We start from the raw sequence: 10666 nt of genomic DNA on the forward strand, positions 1-10666 counted from the left end.
ATGAACCGGGAAGCTGTTATACCATCACACAAGTGCAAGGTATACTTTGACTGGTTTGTAAATCTGGATCATTCAGACCTATTTTTCTACCTTTTTAAGTCGCTAATATTGTTATGTGATGAGGCCAGATTATTAATTTCCAACATAATCAAAGAAAGATTACTTTTTTTTTAAAATCTGTCGGCCCCTGTAAGAATCTAATAGTCGTCCCCTGATGCACCGGTCACATTGCAGATAAAAACAAGCCAACTTTTCCTTTGATGGAGAATTTTAAAGGAGAGATTATCCTCAGCAACGAGTATACAGGCAGAAACCTACCAAAGTTAAATTATCTGCCATTCCATTGGGATTTTCGTCCGTTGCTGGTTCTGATACGGAAAACGATCGAATGTGAACGACATTCACGTATTGATAACATATGACTTGTGAACATTGCTTTCTACATATATGGTGAAACTTACAATTTTACTTGAAGACACAGCACATGTACATTATTGAGTATACATGTGAATGTAATAAAAAAGGGTCAGTGGTGGTAATGTAGAACTGTAGTTCTGGTTTATAGCTTCATTTTTGTTCAATCGTCGTATGACAATCGTATCTTAAAATCTAATTTCAAGATTAGAGTAGAATGTGATAACAACCAATGAAGGATCCTCACAAGATAACAAGCTACGAATTAGAAATAAGTTTTATGCAAATTTTATGGTAAGACGCTGTCTGTTATGTCTCGAGCATATGCATCATCCCAAGTCATGTTTGATGGAGGGAAGTTTGACACAAAACCCTGACTTGGGAGGACGAGCATATTACTCCCAGAGCTAGTTCATTAGACCTAATTCATTACAAGGTTTTGTTAGGCACCATTTTAAGTGAGGAGGCGGGTGTGATCGTAGTATCTTTTTTGGAACTCGGTATATGTAGAAACATGTATACTTGTACACATATGTATTCATGACATACACACATACATGTATATAATTATAGTAACTGTTAACTCTTTTAACTAAAATTATACAATACATGTCAATCAATCAATCAACGGAAGGAACACATTTATCAAATATGTGAAGAAGTCAACAACTATAAAACGAAAACTGTTTAAAAACCGAAATAAATTCAATACTAATCATGCTGTTACTTCATGATTCCCGCTATGACCCTGGCTGAGTTACTATTAACCATATGACAAATTCAGAGTTATATCAAGGCTAAAAACCACTAATTCCACTTCCCATAGGCTTCTATGCTAATTTCACAATATTCAATGGCTTCTCTGGACTTTACCTTAACTTTAACCTGCAGATGACTATATATCAGCAAGATTCTACATATGTCAGCTCACAATCCTCAGAATGGCATGTGGGGTTAGCAGACTTGCAGTGCAGTACTGGTCACCGGAAGTGAAGGGTCTATAAATAGCATGGGAAATCCCAGTGTTTTCACAAGATAGGGGTATATTTAAAAATCATTATGGAGATTAGGCTTCACATCACAAGAAGCAAAATGCACCTATAAAATGTACAGAAATGTTTTTCCTTTCAGAAACTGTTTCAATTTTTTAAATAAGATGAGAACTTTTTTCACAGCACTATGAGGAACAGGGGTAATTTTTGCGTAGGACTATTTTTGCGTACGTTCCGAATGCTCATTGGTTGAATTGGTGGTCTGTAACCTCAAGCTTGAATGTTACGTTAATACTTGCCCAAATTGTTAAGGGTTCTACCCCACGGTCGTAACAAACTGCAACCCGGGAAGCTTCACATCTCTTGTCAAATTAGAATTGGTTACTATTAGGTTGCATTATACTTGCAGATGCAATAGGTGTGATTTGTTACACAGAGTTGATCCTGCTTAACCAAGTTAACTTCAACAAAAAAGGATGAAACTTAATGGAATTTTTGTTTGTGGATATTATAGTATTTATACATGTATATTGAAAGAGTCAATACTTTTGATGAGAAAGAGGTGTGAGATGCTTGCTTTCAGCTATACGGAAAGATTCAGGTCTACACCAGAATAGGTTGATCTTGATAAAATTCCATAACAGGGTAAAGGAGGGTTTGTATTGATTTTGGATTTTGGAGGAATGTCGCGTAGTCCTCTGAATAACCAATGTCGCCATCGGGATGTTTTCACGGTGACACATCTTGTACAATATATGAACGTATGTAGTTTAATTGCCTTTTCTATTGAAAATAAATTCCGGCTTAGTTTTTTTTTAGTTTTGTAAATCATAGAATTAGAGACAGTGTGATTGTAACACAAACAAGAAATACGGGACCGAAAGCGTGAGAAAGGAGTCAAGAAAAAAACGTAAAACTGAAATCAAAAGACAAAACGCATGGAATAACTAAAACAAATCAAAGATTAAAGTCGCAGGAGGATATTTCTGTCGTTCAACGGTGGCCAGAGATCCCCTGCAAATAGTGCCAGATTCCGTACTAATTTACACGTACATTTGGAAGTTCTTTATATCTGCTTTCACTTTATTACAGACAACGTGGTTGCATAGAAAAAGGTAAGCTTTATAGGCGATCAGCTATACACACATACACACACACAAACACACACACATACACGCAGACAAATACTTAAATAAATGATTTATAATACTTTATTGCTTAATATAATATTTTAGATTCAAATCTCGATGCGAAAATTATGGCAAACCTAAGTGGAAAAATACGCAGAATTACCAATATTATGTTAAGTAACTAATGTAATATTAGAAAATAACTGATTTTAACACCTATAGGAACATACATATAGATATAACATCGGGTTACCCATGGTCCCCTGTAGGAGCATACATATAGATATAACATCGGGTTACCCATGATCCCCTGTAGGAACATACATATAGATATAACATCGGGTTACCCTTGGTACCCTATAGGAACATACTTATAGATGTAACATTAATAACCCATGGTCCCCTGTAGGTACATACGTACAGATACAACATCGGGTTACCCATGGTCCCCCATAGGAACTAACATATAGATATAACATTGGTTACCAATGGTCCCTATCGGAACATATTAGTAGGTATGCAATGGTTTAAACATAGTCCCCTATATTAATATACTTGTATACCATTGGGTTGTCTCAGAGTGTCAGTTATATATTATACAGTTTTTTATAGAGTCTGTATGGGATAGCTGAAAAGGTGATAGTTCAGAGTTTTTAGGAAGTGTAAACCGTTCAATATACGTTTCAGACATCCTCACTCTAAAATCTGGAGAAGAACTTAATGATCAGGTATTGTATTTTCGGTAACCACAAAAAATGAAAAAAAATGTGTTGTGTCATAATTTATCACCTTTTTTAATTCACTGTTTCGTTACTCATAGTGAAACTATGCTATACATGCAATATATTTTCAATATGATAGAATAAAACATCTATTACAGTTACCAAAATTTATTTTAGAAGTGTGTATCAATATTATTCCTGATACATTTAACTATAAAAAGGAAGGTCTTGAGTTCATGTAAATGATATACAAAGATGTCATGAGAATATACTTTATGTAAATGGAAAGTTATTCTAACCAAGATCCTTAAATAAAAACATATTCTCATGTCATGTTGTCAAGACACGGTTTTGTTAGTTATTGGTTGTATTCGTCTGAATAACAGTTTTTTTTAAGAATGCGTTTGTTTGGGAGCGGATAGGGTCAATATTCTTTTCTTTAATTTGTGTTTCATTATCAATTGTATTTATCGTTTCCAGATAATTAATACATATGCATGGATGTTAACGCGAAAGCACAACCAAGTTAAGCAGGTAGGTCTAAACATGCTTATTTACAAATATGAATGATGGGAATGTACCCTGCGTACGCTATAAAAAACGAGCTGCGTACAGAAAAGGGGTACACCCACAATTACATTTTTCATCACCGGAATAATCTTATTGAATCACATTACATTGTTTATGTTAAGTTTACAAAGTTACAGTTCTCACTTGTAGTGTATTCAGATTCAGATTTGCCAACATGTCAAGGATATGCCATTCTGAATGTCTACCTTAAATGAGGGTTGCAATGGTCTGTTTTTTTATAATTTAATCTTCTGCTATTATTTTTTACATTAGTTTAGGAATGATGTCTATATTCTGTTAAGAAATGCTTTATGCAATATTTCAGATGGTATTTTGCCTAAACAGTTACATACTTACCGACACTGTTAAGGGCAAGACGTCGGTAAAGTGGTCTAAGAAGGTAAATTTTAACATTGGAATATACTCGATATACAATGTTATTTTGTATGTCGGTAATTTTTGTGTGGATACCAATAAGTTTTTTCCAAATCAAGTCTTTATCTAAAACACAATATCTCTCAATAAATGATATCATAATGAATTTTACGTGCTTCCTTTTAACTATCTGTTTGATTTTATTTGAAGATGTTCGCTATCGGATGGAGAACATGATGGATCTTTCTGAGTTTCTTCTTGACAAAGAGAAAATAAAGCAAAAGGTTTTGGATGAATTGGAAGGAACGCCCGCCCAGAAAACAGGAGATATTGAAAAAGCAAAGTAATGACATTTTTATTCTGTGCAGATAAAACTAAAGTACCTTGTTCATTTAAGTCAGTCTAAATAAATATATATGGCAAGTTACTGAATGAAAAAGAACAACATTTGTATTGTGCTTTATAAAGAACAAATATCCAGTAAGTTAACTTTAAACTTTAAAAAAAATATGTAAGCTTACCCGTATTTGATGTATATTTCGGCGGGTGTTTCTAGAAAAGTAGAGCACGCTTACCCTATCGGTGCAACTGGTCCATGCTCCCAGTTTTTAGTGGAGTATGAGTTGCTCATTTGCTTTTGTTACTTTGTATATATGAATTTATTTACTTTATGTTCTTTGTTGTGTATGTCTGTTTTACATGTCTGGTCTTTGTCTCTGGATTACATTCTTTTGATTACCGCTTTAACTTTGGTTCCATTAATTACTCTTTCAATACCTGTCGAATTGTACTCTGAAGGTGTCTGTTAAAGGAAATTTGAAATAATTGTTATTTTATATTTATTGTGTGTCAGTTAATTGAGGGATCATTGCAAAGAAATTCCATCCATAAAAAAATATTTTTTTAAAATTACATGTGACCTAATTTTCTAAAGTTTCATGTGAAGAGACATCAATGCGAGTTTTGGTAAAGCTATGTTTTCAATCATCAGGGAAATAATTGTATTAGTGATAAAAGAAATAAACAAAAGTGACCTTAATGCTGCCATGCATGGAAACGTCTTTGAGGCTTTTTGGAAAACACTAGAGACAATTCTTCCGGGTGAGTATTATGAAGTTTTTAAAAGATTCTTACAAGTTACATTTTGAAAATTCATGTACAAACATTTTTTGTTTGAATCACGTTTATAAGTAAAATGCACCACATCTTACTGTCCAAGAAGCATAGTCATGAATTCAGGTAACTAGCAGATGTATTTTATTAATCAAACATAGGAAATCAGCTATTACAAAGTATACGGGTGCAGAATCTTTTAAATATAAACATATATACACTTCTGTGTATAGGTTTACTCAAAGGTCTTTCTACCTGTCCCTCTATTTCTTCCTGTTTTTTTTAAACTTCCATCTTCAATTTAGTTGAATAAGATTTGTTTTACCTTTTCTCTATGATAGCAGAAGAATGTTCTTCTTTCTTTTGTGCTTTTGCTTTCCTGTTTGGAAAAAAAAGTATATTGCCTTCGTATATTGCATTTTTTAATAATGTAAGAAGTGCAGCAGATTGCATATACTTTGTTGAGGGACTGAAGAACATCTTTTTTTCTCTGTTCAGAGACATCCAAGAAACTGGAACTACTAATAAAAAGGTTGATTGGATCATGTTTCTTTCTGATTTTTTTCTTCAGTTTTCAGTCCTGTTGTTGGTAATTGGTCGATGTTATGATTGTCCTCAACAAGGTTGTTATGTGATGGTGGTACAACTCTTTTAGCAAAACACATTTAATCCCATGACTGTAGGCAAAACATGAACATGAATATGTCTCTAAATTGAAAATTGACACAGAGCTAGATAAAGTTAAAATCTCTACTTGCTTGTTGGACTTGTCATGGAAATACTGCTCTAATTCAAAAAAATTGATTTGCATGGTAATTACTCTCAATTCCGACATCAATATTCCTTGAGGCAGCAATTAACAGTGCAATGTGTACATGTTTGCACATTCCTGAAATAAATGAAGCATGTAAATCATATTAATTTCTTTTTTGCAAGTCAGTAATATAAATGTAGTTTTGCATGTCATCAGCATAAAAATCAATTGAGAAGTGAAAGCTATGTAATACTCATTATATTCATTATATGTTCAATTAATGAAGGACATTCTTTCCCGTTTAAGTAATCTTGCATACGAATGTTAAAAGCAACTTGACGATAGCATTATATAGATTTTTGTATACATCTTTTTTGACAAATTTAATGAAACAACAAAATAAAATATTGTCATTTTTGACTTCAGTAATTGGATGAGAAATACAATTAATGGATATGATGAAAGAAATGTTCTTGTATAAAAAAAATAAGAACAGTCTTTGACCGAAAGACAAAATTTTAGCCTATCAATTTTAACCATTCTTAAATTCAGAATTTAGTTAAATTCATAAGTCCTTACCTCCTTGACTTGCATCAGGGCAATTACAGGAGACATTTACAATATCAACTTCATAAAATAACCACTTGTAGTCTGTGATGGTATTTTACATTCTGTTGAAGACACCCATTGTGCTGCTTTGTCCATCTCAGCCATAAGCATGTTTTCAGCAAGTTGTCTTCCTTTCTGCTCCTTCAGTGCTTTCACATTTTTAAGCCTGCCACTTTTAGCAAGTTCATCCATATAAATGATAAAATAAAAAAAAATGGTTTAGCGATAGCCTATCCTTTGCCTTTCAGTCAAGTGGAATATATTTTCAAGGTGACCTAATACGACCCAAGATGTATCTAGTGACCCAATAGAATTTTACAATGATTACATGTATCATTTGCTGAAATACGGACTTAAAACAACTACTTGTTGTAAGATACAAAATTTATCATTTCAGGTCAATGAAAAGGCAACGACAAGATATGAGCATATTGGCAACGTCTCATTATTTTCATAAATCATAAAATGGTTCCGAGTTTATTTGATTTAACCTTGACATTAATTAATATATGGTTTACTCATAGGAAGTTATAACATTTCCATGAAGAAGCAGCAGCAAGTCTTCAACACGGTGATTGCTATAACCTCCAAGGAAGTGATACTTTAAACCAAGGAAAAATCTGCAAGGAATTATGAATATATTTGAAATGTATATTTTAGACTTTTAAATCTGCAGAAGGGTTGGGATGGTACGAAAAGTGTATATGATCAGTTTGTTAACAAATCAGTCCTCTATTTCTCTAAACAAGAATGTGATGCAAGACATATCTAGCATAACAAAGTCATCTGCTTCAATTACATATAGGGAAGCAAAGTTTATTTTTTTTCAAACATTTTAGCAAGTTGAATGAGTGTGTAATCAAACATTGGATATTATATTATTTTGAATATACTCTGAGTTGAAAATATGTCCGTTATTATTCAATGGAGGAAATAACATTGCATACTTTAGACTTTATTTTAATTTATGTTTCAAATGACAGCGGAGATAACGAACAATAAAAATATACAATGCAAGTAAACAAACAACACAAATGGATCTATACACACAAATTTGTATGAGATTATACTATAGTACATCTTTGAGAAACAATTGAATTTTTGAATGAAAAAATTGTAATTGTTGAACGAAAGATTCCAAAGTAAGGCCTTCCCAGATGATTAAAAAATAAATGATTATTGGACAGCATTTCTAGCAAAAACAATAAATTACCTTTACCATGCGTTAATGTTGTGTCAGTTAACAAGGCACCTTGAACAATGGAACTAAGTAGTTTCCACAATTCTGCCTTTTCCTCTGATGATAACGAATACAAATCACTTAAATCTAAAGTATCAGAAAGCCCTGAAATGAACAAAATAGCATGAAATTACCCGAAAAAAGTAGTAAAAGAACAAAAATATATAAATTCACTCTTGTCCCTTTAAAGAGTAATCAAGGGGACCAAGTTTCTAGCAGAAATCAAAAGATTGTAATTCAGGGACAAACCCAGACATGGAAAACAGACAAACAAAACAAAGAACATATAATAACTAAAATAATACATATAAAGTAACAGAAGTACACGAGCAACTCGGACTCCACTAAAAACTTGGACATGGACCAGGTGCACTGGTAGGGTAAGCGTCCCCTGTTTTACTAGAAACACCAGCCGAGTTGCTCATAAAAGTCGTCCAGGGTAGACAAAAGAGAAAGGAAAACTATGATACGTTGAACAAATCAGTGTTCATGGTGCAGATGGATACACTGTAACGGTCTACGAGTTAAAGATGACGACCATAAAACTTTTGCAATGATGAATTCACTCTTGTAGCAAGATAACTCTGTTCCGGAAGCCTAATTGTAAGAGGTCTAGCGCGATTCAAAAAGTCTGCGTAGTTACAGCAAGCTCTGGCATAACGTATGAGTAGTGACAACTCCATAAGCAGGTGCTGAGGGGATATTGCCACTGATGAGAGAAAAGTCGATAATTCTGAATGAAAAGTCATCACATTTGTCATAAAGGTTGGTCAATAATTTTCCTTTACCATCGATCTCTAAGTGTAGGTCGAGATATGAGGCTGACTTTACAATGTTTGTAGTATCCTTTATCTCAAGCTCTAGGGGTAGGTGCGAAGTATCAAATCCCAGAAACTAGGATTGTTTAACGATAATGTGTCATCAATATAGCGGAAACTGAGATTAAAGGATCTCGCAAAACGATATTCTTTCTTTCGGATCAGATCCGCTATTAAATCAGCCTCATAAGAGTGAAGGAATACGTCAGCAAGTAGAGGAGCACAATTTGTTCCCATTGGAATTTTATCAACATTAAATGTGAAAGAAGTTGTTAAATGTCTTTTGTTGCCAAAGATAATGCAACAAAAGAATGTTAATAAGCTAAATTCAGTTGTTTCAAAGTGAATTAGATAAAGCTTAATAACACATACCATGTAAGTCATCTTTGTTACATGTAACCTTCTTTAGTCAACCAAGGGATTTCTGAAAAGTTAAATTTTACAATAAAAAAGTATAAAACTAATCAATTTAACAAAGAAAAGGATACTTCAGTGACCCAAATGGTATTATTTTGGAAAGAACTATTTTTCCAACTGGAACCATGGGTGACCCTAGAATACAGAAGTACGCGACTTGATATATATTCATATTTCTTCGTGGTACAAAGGGTTACCAACTCTTAAAAGTCATTTTTCTAAATGGGACAATAGTTAATGTTCCTTTATTTCTATTCATCATAAATCATACCTCGTCATATCTTTGAAATATCTCTATACTTTTTTTACAGAGATCCATGGGTAATCAATGATATATCTGTGTGAACATTCCAATAGGGTAACATGGGCAACCAATGTATTTCTATATGAATGTTCGTATAGGGGACCATGGGTAATTAATGTTATATCTGTATGTATGTTACTATAGGGGAGCATGGGTAACCAATGTTATATCTATATGTAGGATCCTAATATAAGGGACCATGGATAACCCGATGTAATATTTATATGTATATTCCTATAGGGGACCATGGGTGATCCGATGTTATATGTATATGTATGTTTCTATAGGGGACCATGGGTAATCCTATGTTGTATCTATATGTATGTTCCTATAGGGGACCATGGGTAACCAATATTATATCGGTATGCATTTTTCTATAGAGGAACATATTTATTCTCAGTATATAAGTTGAGTATTATGTAAATGACCTTTTATAGGAAATCATTTCCTAATATGATTTTATGCACGTATATCTATACCGGGACTAAATATACTTATTATCATCAGTCCCAGGCCCATAATGACCATATAACTGAAAGATCAGATGTACAGTTAAGAGAAAAATGGAAAAATAAACTTGCACATGCATGTTATAAGTCAATTAAGATCTTACTTTGAAGCGGCATTCAACAGGATAATCTTCCGGAACCAACCAAAAAATAATATCATAATCATTCAGCAATATATTCAAAGTTGTTATATGCAGAGATTTTGGTTGTCTGTTATAATAACTATAACTGTTTTTTTTATAATCTGCATACATGTATTTTGATACCATTGCTATTATTTTATAGTGTATACGCTGTTATGTTGATCTTTTTCCCTACTTTCATTTTCACTCACCCGGAAGTGGTTGAACTATATTTGGCGTACGGTATTAAAAGAGGTTGTGATAAGGCCGGGGACCTCTGGTCACCGTTGAACGACAGAAATATCCTCCTGCACTAAAGTCTCCAAAGTCGTTAATTGTCAAATATATCAGTCACTGATTTCGGCTTCATTTTAACATCCGAAATGGCACGAATGCGATATCCTCTAAAATCAGGTAACTTCCACTAAAACTTTGGTTCCCTTGTAATGATTGCGTACTCGTTCGTAACAGTGATGACCCGAATGTTCTCAATCACCAGGAACAAAATTAAACAACGGGCAATGGCTATATATAGATATCGGGGTCCTGATAATATGACCTATATAAAGTCAATCGT

The 10666-nt window shown here is 33.3% G+C and overlaps 2 pseudogenes across 2 annotated transcripts; one reads left to right on the forward strand and one right to left on the reverse strand.

Moving 5' to 3' along the window:
• LOC148611633 (uncharacterized) lies at positions 1-4552 on the forward strand (annotated as a pseudogene). The gene is made up of 4 exons (XR_015924589.1): positions 1-39; positions 3139-3264; positions 3739-3792; positions 4414-4552. The product of XR_015924589.1 is annotated as an uncharacterized LOC148611633 (transcript).
• An 885-nt stretch (positions 4553-5437) lies between these two features.
• Positions 5438-10584, reverse strand: LOC148611634 (uncharacterized; annotated as a pseudogene). The gene is made up of 5 exons (XR_015924161.1): positions 10302-10584; positions 9110-9161; positions 7899-8024; positions 6650-7299; positions 5438-6205 (listed from the first exon to the last, which is right to left on the reverse strand). The product of XR_015924161.1 is annotated as an uncharacterized LOC148611634 (transcript).
• Positions 10585-10666: the final 82 nt, after the last annotated feature.

This window comes from Perna viridis, chromosome 7 (genome assembly GCF_037379345.1).
Source record: "Perna viridis isolate PV_CMFRI_1.1 ecotype Kerala chromosome 7, ASM3737934v1, whole genome shotgun sequence".
Classification (NCBI taxonomy): domain Eukaryota; kingdom Metazoa; phylum Mollusca; class Bivalvia; order Mytilida; family Mytilidae; genus Perna; species Perna viridis.